Source organism: Mustelus asterias, chromosome 11, assembly GCF_964213995.1.
Source record: "Mustelus asterias chromosome 11, sMusAst1.hap1.1, whole genome shotgun sequence".
Classification (NCBI taxonomy): domain Eukaryota; kingdom Metazoa; phylum Chordata; class Chondrichthyes; order Carcharhiniformes; family Triakidae; genus Mustelus; species Mustelus asterias.
In genome coordinates this window covers 43,511,327-43,523,264 of record NC_135811.1, presented here as the reverse complement: position 1 = coordinate 43,523,264, position 11,938 = coordinate 43,511,327, and positions in this window count along the sequence as shown.

Sequence of the window (11,938 nt, the reverse complement as noted above, 5' to 3'; positions counted from 1 at the left end):
GACATTGGGTGACCAATGTCTCAAATTCCAGGAATGGCAACATTTTTATCATTGGGGTGGGCGGTTCGCATTGACAGAGGTGCAGGGGTAATGTTGCACTGGTAGAAAAGCACTCTGAGGAGGGGAATCCAAGACACTTGTGGGATTTCAGTAAAAATAGCTCTTCCCTCTCCGAGAAGATAGTTGGAGCTATAAGAATGTAATTGCTCCCTCTGGGACAGAATACCTTGACTCATTCAGTTATTTGAGGCCTTGAGAGACCCATGATAGCAATTAAACCTGGCCTCAGCAATCTGCGATCTGCAACAACTAATAGAATCCCTACACTGCAGAAGGAGGCCATTCAGCCCATTGAGCCTGCACCTACTCTCCAAAAGCACATCTTACCCGGGCCCTTCCCTCTGCCCTATCCCCGTAACTGCATGTAGTTATCCTGCTAATCCACCTAACCTACTAATCTTTGGACACTAAGGGCAAATTTAGCATGGCCAATCCACTTAACCTGCACATAGAAACATAAAAACTAGAAGCAGGAGTAGGCCATTCGGCCCTTCGAGTCTTCTCCTCCATTCATCCTGATCATGGCTGATCATCAAATTCAATATCCTGATCCTGCCTTCCCCCCCATAGCCCTTGATCCCTTTAGCCCCAAGAGCTCTATTAATTTCTTCTTGAAATCAGACGTTTTGGCCTCAACTACATTCTGTGGCAGTGAATTCCACATATTCCCCACCCTCTGGGTGAAGAAATTCCTCCTCACCTCAGTTCTAAAAGGTTTACCCCTTATCCTCAAACTATGACCCCTAGTTCTGGACTCCCCCTCCATTGGGAACATTCTTTCTCAATCTACCCTGTCTAACCCTGTTAGAATTTTATAAGTTTCTATGAGATCACCTCTCACTCTTCTAAGCTCCAGTGAATATAATCCTAACCAATTTAGTCTCTCCTCACATGACAGACCTGCCATCACAGGAATCAGCCTGTAAACCTTTGCTGTATTCCCTCTATAGCAAGCACAGCCTTCCTCAGATAAGGACACCAGAACTGCACACAATACTCCAGGTGTGGCCTCACCAATGCCCTGTACAATTGCAGCGAAACATCCCTATCCTGAGACTCAAATCCTCTTGCTATGAAGGCCAACATACCATTTGTCTTCTTTACAGCCTGCTATACCTGTGTGCTTACTTTCAACGATTGATGCAGGAGGACTCCAAGGTCTCATTGAGTATCCACCCCTCTCAATTTACACCCATTCAAGTAATAATCTGTCTTCCTCGACTGCTACCGAAGTGGATAACGTCTTTGCACATCTTTGGAGTGTAGGAGGAAACTCGAGCAGCTGGAGGAAGCCCACACAGACACGGGGAGAACGTGCAAACTCCACACAGACAGTCACGTAAGGCCAGAATCGAACTCAGGTCCCTGCCGCTGTGAGGCAGCAGTGCTAACCACAGGATTAGGCTGTTTTTCTTTCTCAGGGCTGCCTACAACCATCATCCCCTCTCAGACGCCACCAGCTCGAGCTACTCAGTGGTTTGTGGGGCCAGGGGCAGAGGGGGCAATGGCAGATTGGCTCATCATATTTCCAATGGAGAGAGAATGGGACAAAAATGCCTCTACCTGCGTTTTGCCCTGAACCGTATCTGTTCCCCTATCCCCCTCCCATCCCCCCCCCCACCCCCCCACCCCACGCCTGCCCCCTCCACACCCCCACACCTCCCCCACCACCCCCCCCCCCCCCTCCACCCCCCCACCACCACCACCAGGGCTGCACTTCATTCCCATTCTCCCTTGCTCCAAAAGGACAGAATTAGTCCAAGGTGATATCACAAAACAGGCTCAAGCAAAGCAGCAACTCATTGGCCGGCATTCTCCGGCCATTTACGCCAGCTGGATTCTCCGGTCCCACCGGAAGCACACCCCCACCTGCGGGTTTCCTGCCGGCGTGGGGTGAAATCAATGGGAATTCCCATTGACAGTGGCAGGAGCAGGGAATCCCAACACGAGCAAACAACGCGCCACCTCCCACTGGCGGGAAACATGTGGCTGGAAGGCCAGAGATTCTCACCCATTCACTTTCACAGCAAAAAAAGTCAAGCAGGGTGTAAAGAAAGGCAAAATAATTCACCATTGCCAATTTCGCAACATCATCGAAGACTAAATCACCCTCATGTGCCTTTAATATTATAGGAAAAGGATTTAATCGGTAATAACTGTACATAGCATGCTCTAAAGTATACAATGTGTTTTCTTGTATTTTTATAAAAACTATTGATTTTGGATGATAACATCATTGAAAGCATTATTCTTCCAGCAAGTATCCGAGGCAGCTGTTTTTGGGTCATGCTAAGTGAGAGGACATTTCAGTGATCGGTTTGCTCCCGGATAATTGGGTCAGGCTGTCATCGGCCAGGATATACAGTCAGCGCCTTCAACTTGCATCTCAGTTGGATACAATACTGGCGGCAAATGTCAATGTGATGATATTAATGAGTTTAAATCACCAAAAAGTACACAGTTCCTTCAGCGAACTGAAGCAAATGAAACCATCACACTCCAAAATTACAAAGCAAGTCAAACGACCACAAGAAGGGGGCAAGAGAAAGTTGAATAAAATCAATGTAATAAAAAAACGCAAATGTCTTTTGAAAAAGAATGTCTGTGCGAGTATGTGTTTCTGGTGGGAGTTCTGTCCTTGGTTTGTGCTGAGTTAGCTTATCTATGGACAGCAGAGGGGGGAGGGGGGAGCGGTAGAGGGAATCAGTCTGAGTTCCATCTTCTGAATCCAGTAATCACTGCTGTAAGTATGGGCATGTAGCTATTGAAAGAAGGAGCCCACACGGTCAATTGTGACGGAGCCCGTGGTCGAATAGTTAGGCCTTGTTACATATTGTCCATATTTGTCCATTAAGGATGCTGTCACTCACTCAGAGACATGCACTTAGAATGCTGTTGTCACCCCCTAGGGGCGGCACGGTAGCACAGTGGTTAGCACTGCTGCTTCACAGCTCCGGGGTCCCGGGTTCGATTCCCAGCTCGGGTCACTGTCTGTGTGGAGTTTGTACATTCTCCTCGTGTCTGCGTGGGTGTGCTCCGGTTTCCTCCCACAGTCCAAAGATGTGCGGGTTAGGTTGATTGGCCAGGTTAAAAATTGCCCCTTAGAGTCCTGGGATGTGTAGGTTAGCGGGTAAATATGTGGGGGTAGGGTCTGGGTGGGATTGTGGTCGGTGCAGACTCGATGGCCTCCTTCTGCACTGTAGGATTTCTATGATTATTCCATCAGCTTTATAGCTTAAGTTTATTTATTAGTGTCACAAGTCGGCTTACATTAACACTGCAATGAAGTTACTCTGAAAATCCCCTAGTCGCCACCCTCTGGCGCCTGTTCGGGCACACTGAGGGAGAATTTAGCCAGCCAATGCACCTAACCAACACGTCTTTCAGACTGTGGGAGGAAACTGGAGCACCCAGCGGAAACCCGCACAGACATAGGGAGAATGTGCAAAGACGGTGACCCAAGCTGGGAATTGAACCCGGGTCCCTGGCGCTGTGAGGCAGCAGTGCTAACCACTGTGCCACCCTTATAATGAGTAGTAACGGAATACAACAGGAGTCATATCCTTCATAGGTATTCTATGATTCTATGACTGCAGAGCTTTGATCTATTCCATTGAATCCAGAATCGCTTATCTCTATCGCATACTGTTCTGCTGCTCGATATGCAAGTTGTCCTGTGTTGTAGCTTCACCAGGTTGCCACCTCATTTTGAAGTATGCCAGGTGCTGCTCCTGGCATGCCCTCCTGCACTCTTTATTGAACCAGGGCTTGTGACAGGAAACCATCGTAAGTATAAAACATGCATGGTTTCATGAGCCTTTGGGGAAGTAGGAGGAAACCCAAGGAGAGGAAAGCACAGTCACTTTGTGTAGGAAAAGAGGTTTAGAGGGAGAAAATTGGCAGAAGGAAAGAAAATACAATTTCTGTAAGTCCTGCAGTTCATACCACACAAGAAAATAAATAGTAAAATCAAAGATTTGCAGATACTCACTCTTTTAATCTTACATCCTAAAGGCCTGCATCCAGCCATTACTCAAGCTAGCTGAAGACACCTTACTGATCCTATGTGTATCAAAAAAGTTTGGTCAGTAAAGTCCCACTTGGTAATGACAATCCTGCAGTTGATAAGTCGACAGTTAAATGTTTTGTTCAGGCACTACTTTTTAAGAAAAGAATGGCGCTGTTAATGAGAACATTGTAACTGGATAATGGATCAAGAAGGCTGGGGAAAGCTTTGATAACCCCTGCTACTTCATTACATTTTCTCTAAACATTATTGTGAACTTTTATTCGACCATGTCTTTTGCGTTTTAGCTAAAATAAGAGTAACAAATAGAAGAAATATGACCAAAAACAAATGTGACTGTCCTCTCTCAAAGTACGGACAGTCAGAACCCCGAAGGCTCATGAAACCATGCATGTTTTATACTTAGAATGGTTTTCTGTCACAAGCCCTGGTTCAATAAAGAGTGCAGGAGGGCATGCCAGGAGCAGCACCTGGCATACTTCAAAATGAGGTGGCAACCTGGTGAAGCTACAACACAGGACAACTTGCATATCGAGCAGCAGAACAGCATGCGATAGAGATAAGCGATTCTGGATTCAATGGAACAGATCAAAGCTCTGCAGTCATAGAATCATAGAATACCTACAGTGCAGAAGAAGGCCATTTGGCCCATCGAATCTGCACCAACCACAATCCCACCCAGCCCTATTCCCATAACCCCATGTATTTACTCTGCCAATCCCCCTGGCACTAGGGTCAATTTACCAAGGCCACTCGACCTAACCTGCACATCTTTAGACCTGCCGCATCTCCTCGTGAATGGTGCTGGACAATTTCTTTGTTCATTGAGGGGTTGGGGATTCGCTGGCTAGTCTGGGATTTATTGCCTAATTACCCGTGAGAAATTAAAACACGAACCAGAGGAGGAGGCTTTCCAGTACCCCCTCCTCACTGAGGGGGATGGGGGTGTCAGCACATCAGTGCAAGCGACAGGGTTAAAGTATTTGCAACCATCTTCAGACAGAAGTGCCGAGTGGATGATTCATCCTCATCCTCAGGCCCCCAACATTACAGATGCAATTCTCCAACCAATTCAATTCACTCGATGCAATAGCATGAAGCAGCTATAGGCTGTGGACACTGCAAAGGCTATGGACCCTGACAACATTCCGGCAATAATACTAAAGACTTGTGCTCCAGAACTAGCTGCACCCCAAACCAAGCAGTTCCGGTACACCTACAACATTGGCATCTGGCTGACAATGTAGAAAATTGCCTAGGTATGTCCTGTCCACAAATAGCAGGACAAATCCAACCTAGCCAATTACTGCCCCATCAATCTACTCAATAATCAGCAAAGTGAGGGAAAGTGTCATCAACGGTGCGATCAAGCAGCAGCTACTCAGCAATAACCTGCGCACTGGCACTCAGTTTGGGTTTCGCCAGGGTTATTCAGCTCCTGATCTCATTACAGCCTTGGTTCAGACATGGACAAAAGAACTGAAATCAAGAGGTAGTTGAGCATGTGCTCCTTCCCATCAAGGCAGCATTTGACAAAGCGTGGCATTAAGGAGCCCTAGCAAAACTGGAATCAATGGGAATCACGGGTCAGAGGCTGGGAATGCTGCAGAGAATAACCCACCTCCTGACTCCCCAAAACCTGCCCACATCTACAAGGCACATGTCAGGGGTCTGATGGAACACTCTCCACTTGCCCGGTTGAATGCAGCTCCAGTAACACTCAAGAAGCTCAACAACATCCAGCACAAAGCAGCCCACTTGATTGGTATCCTTTCCACCAACTTAAACATGTACAACCTCCACCAATAATGCACAATGTCAGCAGTATGTGCATCTACAAGATGCACTGCAGCAACTTTCCAAAGCCCTTTCAACCGCGCCGTCCAAACACAGGACAACAGATGTGTAGGAACATCACCATCTGCCTGTTCCCCTCCTAATCACTCACCATCCTGACCTGGAACTAACCCACTGTCCCTTCACTGTCATTGTGTCAAAATCCTGGCACTCCCTCCCTAACAGCATTGTGGGTGTACCTACACCACATGGACTGCAGCGATTCAAGAAGGCAGCTCACCACTACCCTCTTTAGGACGGCACGGTGGCTCAGTGGTTAGCACTGCTGCCTCACAGTGCCAGGGACCCGGGTTTGATTCCCGGCTTGGGTCACTGTGTGTGTGGAGTTTGCACGTTCTCCCCATGTCTGCGTGGGTTTCCTCCAGGTGCTCCGGTTTCCTCACACAGTCCAAAGATGTGCGGGTTAGGTAGATTGGCCATGCTAAATTAACCCTTAGTGTCAGGGGGACTAGTTGGGGTAAATGCATGGGGTTATGGGGATAGGGCCTGGGTGGGATTGTGGTCGGTGCAGACTCGATGGGCCGAATGGCCTCCTTCTGCACTGTAGGATTCTATGATTCTTAAGGGCATTAAGGGATGGGTAATAAATGCTGGCCTGGCCAATGACTCTCTCACTCTATGAAAGAATAAAGTAATGTCTGCACTTAACATGTTTCACTGGGATTCACTATCCCAAATGTCACAATTTTTCATTAAAAGTCCCTGAAGCAGCAAGGTTGGTTTGTGAGTGCATTTTAAGTGGTGACAAGCAGTTGTGGCCTCAGATCACTTGCCTTATAGTCAGCCACAAACAGAACACTTTTTAATGAAAATTATAATCAGATATAACGTTTATAGTAAATTAGTTGCTTAATAATAAATTATTTTTTTCTTCCTTTCCTATAACATGCCTTGTCACTACCTGGCCAATCTGATTCTATTCAAATAAACAATATAAGAAGCTGGTAAGACAGCCTTGGGCATCAGTCTCAACATAGCTTTGCAAAAACTATTCTTAGAAAATGACATTATGATGCCGAGAAATGTTATCTTCAAATCTTGTTTCCCCCTGAGTTAGGAACGTTGGCAAAGTTTGATCTGACTATACTTCATGAATAAAAGGACATTGGGTAGATTTTAACCAACTGGCAGAAACCAATTAGGCCTCTAGTTAAAATCCAGTGAATCATTTACCCATTGATGTCTGTGCCCAATTTCTATTGTTTCTGATTTTGACCAGAACTTCTTAAACAGGCAGCTAAAAGCCACCCATCCCAAAGCCAACAGGGTCCTCCTTTAAATGTGCAAATCAGGCCCAAACTGCAATTTGATCTCAGCCTGAGCCTGTCAGAAGGGATCAGAAGCAGCACCCACTCAGGAGAAGGTTTTTAACTTCCCTTTGAGGGGCAAGGAGAGCAGCAATATTGTTCACCCCCAACCCCACAAAGAATGTGCAGACTGCCAGTGTGTCAGACTGCTTCCTCTTCCGAGATGCCCCCTGACCCCTGAATTCCACACTTTCAAGAGCCAGCAGGCAACCCTTGGCCACCTATTTTCCCGTCGGCTTGCAGCTATCCTGCTTTCTTGCCTATTCCAGGTGGGAAGCAAATTCTCTGGCATATTATCCTGGTGGAAATATCCACTACAAGTTTGCATCCACCCCATTGTAAATTAGCCTGCATTGTTTAGGGATCCCTCAATAAAGTCCTGAAAAAGGTGAAATATTGCCATTGATGTGTTTGTGGGTTACTCAAACCTGGAAACTCTGGTAAGAGTTTATTTTGGCAGCAACATCCCATTGCTGCCAGTAATTTGAGAACACATTATTTCATCTCTTTGCTACTCTCCGTGTGCTCAATAGGAATTTTTTTATTATTCATTCATGAGATGTGGGCGTCACTGGCTCTACAGCATTTATTGTCCATCCCTAGTTGCCCGAGGGCAATTGAGAGTCAACCACATTGCTGTGGCTCTGGAGTCACATGTAGGCCAGACCAGGTAAGGATGGCAGATTTCCTTCTCTAAAGGACATTAGTGAACCAATGGTTTCATGGTCATCAGTAGATTCTTAATTCTTAATACTTTAGCTCAATATGGCAACTAATCTCAATGGTTACCCCGATGCCCACACTCATTCCTGAATCCTTGAGGGAATTAACTCCCAATATTCCAATCTCCAGTGTTGAATGGGAATTACAGCTGAAGCAATTTCTTGCATGTGCAGAATCAGATCAAATGCATAGAAGTATCATATAATCTGGTTACAGTGAGCAGTGTTTCCAATGGTCCTTTGCCCTCTGATTTACTGGGTGAGCAGGAGCAGAAGGAAACTGCCAGAGATGTCAAAATACAGCAAAGGCGTACATTTGCGAGTGAATAATCTGTATCTATCTGACAATGAGTAAAGAACACCACGGCCCCAGAGGCTCATCTCTAACAGGAAAGCCCAGGATTATGCCATCTGTTTCAGGGATGAAGCCAGAGATCCCTCCTAAGCTCAACCTGGTTTGTTCCATCACTCACTCACTGCCACCCAGGTACACCCTCACCCACCTGGCACCTATTGAAGATGTCATTTGCAGGCAGCATTTTGACATTGTTCCGTTAGTTATGAGGGGGAAAACACCCAGAAGTTATAGATCTTTCCATCATAACAAAGGAACTAAGAGGAGATCGGATATTCAAGGTGACATGCACTTTTGAAAAGGTGAAATGGGAAAGTACACAGTTCGGTGAGTCATTAACTAAAGGGCCATAAATTTGAGATAATCTGTCAGGGAACAAAGGATTTGGTGAGGAGATTTTTTTTTGCACAGGGAGTTGTCATGCTCTATATAATAGCAAATGCCGAATCAAATATGGCTTTTAAAAGATGATGAATATTTCCGAAAGAATAAAAAAATAGGGAATGGAACTAAATTGCTACCGCTTTCTCAGATTGTGGCAATCAAAAATTGTTCAATACTGGCCTCCTGAAACCCACTGGCATTCATCACCTCATTTCTGGCAAGCAGACTGGGAATTCATTTGCATTTTATTAGCATTAAATCCAGTGTTTAGTTTAATTTAAGGTCTGAGCACCTTTGGAGCAGATTTCTCTCCTTTATCACAAAGGGTAAGTGGAGCAGGGCAAGCACATGACTTTGGCCTAATTCGGGCATTCAGAATAGTTTTGAAACTCGGGGGTTAGTGCCAGGCTTATTCATGGTAGTGGTCCAGGATATGGAGAGAGGTGGGCCTGGAACTGGTACAGTACTATGGGGCAGTGAGGTGTTACCACTGGGACCTACGCAAGAAGAATATCATTTTTTCTGCTGTGCAGAGGGACCTGGGTGTCCTTGTGCATGAATCGCAAAACGTTGGTTTGCAGGTGCAGCAGGTAATTAAGAAGGCAAATGGAATTTCATGATTCATTGCTAGAGGGATGGAGTTTAAAAACAGCGAGGTTATGTTGCAGCTGTATAAGGTGCTGGTGAGGCCACACCTGGAGTACTGTGTACAGTTTTGGTCGCCTTACTTGAGAAAGGATGTACTTGCACTGGAGGGAGTGCAGAAGAGTTTCACTAGGTTGATTCTGGAGTTGAGAGGGTTGGCTTATGAGGAGAGACTGAGTAGACTGGGACTATGCTCATTGGAATTTGGGGGGAATCTTATATATAAAACATAATTTATATTACATATAAAATTATGAAGGGAATAAATAAGATAGAAGCAGGGAGGTTGTTTCCACTGGCAGGGAAACCACCACTAGGGGGCATTGCCTCAAAATAAGGGGGAGCAGATTTAGGACTGAGTTGAAGAGGAACTTCTTCACCCCGAAGGGTTGTGAATCTGTGGAATTCCCTGCCCAGTGAAGCAGTTGAGGCTACCTCATTGAATGTTTTTAAGGCAAAGATAGATAAATTTTTGAACAGTAAAGGAATTAAGGATTATGGTAAGCATGCAGGTAAGTGGAGCTGAGTCCATGAAAAGATCAGCCATGATCTTATTGAATGGCAGAGCAGGCTCAAGGGGTCAAATGGCCTACTCCTGCTCCTAGTTCTTATGTTCTAAGTGTGCACTATGATAAAAGCAACTGATCATAAATTATTGATTAATGTAATGTTTCAAAAATCACACTTCCCCAGGCTCCCAATTGCATTCCCGAGACTCAGCGTACCTCATCCACTCAGCGAGGTCGGAGAATTTGGCGCCCAGGCAAATCTCCGTTTACTGCAGCAGGATGGGAAAATGCCGCTGGCATGAACAGTGGTAACATTCCGGCCTACATCTTCCAATCCAAGATCATTTCTTGCTATCCTCCGTGTTCCATCTCGTACTAACAAAGCTACCCCTCCACCCTTTCCTTCCTGCCTGTCCTTATCAAAAGTCTACCCCTGAATATTTAGTTCCCAGCTTTGATCTTCTTGTAAACATGCCTCTGTAATGCCTCTAAGATCATACCCATTAATCTCAATTTGTACTGTTAATTCATTGATTTTGTGCCAAATTCTATGTCCATTTACGTAAAGAGTGATTAATATTGTCTTATTACCATTTTCCCCCTTTGACTCTATTTGCTGCTGCTTTTTATGTGTGTACATTCTGTCTCTCCCTGTCACACTCTGGGTATCATTCCCTAAATAGCTGCCTTGTAATGCTGCCATATCCTTTTGTTCTGTAAGCTTGCATATCCCCTCTCCAGAACTGTCCCCCTCTGTCCCCCCATACACACTCTATTTAATTTAAAGCTCTCTCTACTTCTCCAGTTATGCGGTTTGCAAGAACACTGGATGGTTCAGATGTAGGCCATCCCAATGGTACAATCCCCACTTTCCCCAGTACTGATGCCAGTGCCCCATTTCTTCCACACCAGTCTTTGAGCCGTGTATTCATCTCTCGAATTATATGTACCCTATACTAATTTTCACATAGTTTAGGTAATGCAGAGATTACAACTTTGGAGGATCTGTTGTTCAATTTTGTGCTAAGCTCCTCAAAGTCCCTATGCAGAACCTCTTTCCTTGCTCTATCTATGTCATTGGTACCTACATGGACCACATTAATGGGATCCTTCCCACTGCAAGTTCCTCCCCTATCTGAAGCAGATGTCTCAAACCCTAGCACTGGGCAAGCAACACAGCCATCTGGACTCAGGCTCTTTGCTACGAAGGACATTGTAAATCCCCCCTCATTATACTGTCCCCCACTACCACTACATTCTTAGGTGCTCCCCCCACTTGAATGTCTTCTTGTACCACTGTGTCATGGCCAGTCAGTCCATCTACCCTGCAGCCCCCACGTTCATCCAAACAAGTTGAGAGAACCTCAAACCTGTTGGACAATTGCAGAGGCTGACACCCCTGCACTGCTGCCCTCTGGGCAACCGGCCTTGCCTCAGCTGAAGTCTTACACCTGTGTCCATGACCATTTCCGAACCAGAATTCCCTATTCTGAGGGGTGTGACTGCCTCCTGAAACAATGCATCCAGGTAACACTCTCGCTCCCTGATGTGTCGCAGTGTCTCCAGCTCAGCCTCCAGCTCCACAACTGAGCCGAAGTTCCTCAAGCCACAAACACTGCCCATGTGTTTGCCCTGGATCACAATGCCATTCCGGAGCTCCCACATGTTGCAACCTTCACACATCATCTGTCCTGCCATCCTCAATGTATTTTAAATAATTACTTAATTATTTACTTATTCATGCTGCTTTTCAACTTACAAAACAACTTTCCTATACTATTTTAAACCTTAGGAATGGAATAACCCTAAACACTTACTAGATACTCACTAGATATGCACCAATCAGCTATCTACTCCTGAAGCAGGACAAGATCACTGTCCGGAGAGTTGGAAATCATGAAGCATGAGAGCGCCACTTTTCCCTCTGCACTGAATTCCCACTTTGATCCAAATCCCTGAATATACTCTCTCAGACTGTGTCTCACTCAGGATGTAGCCTCACCCACTGCTAAGTGAGCCAGGCATCTGAATCACATCTATAGCAGTCCAATGGTCTGCTCTATGAGGATGTG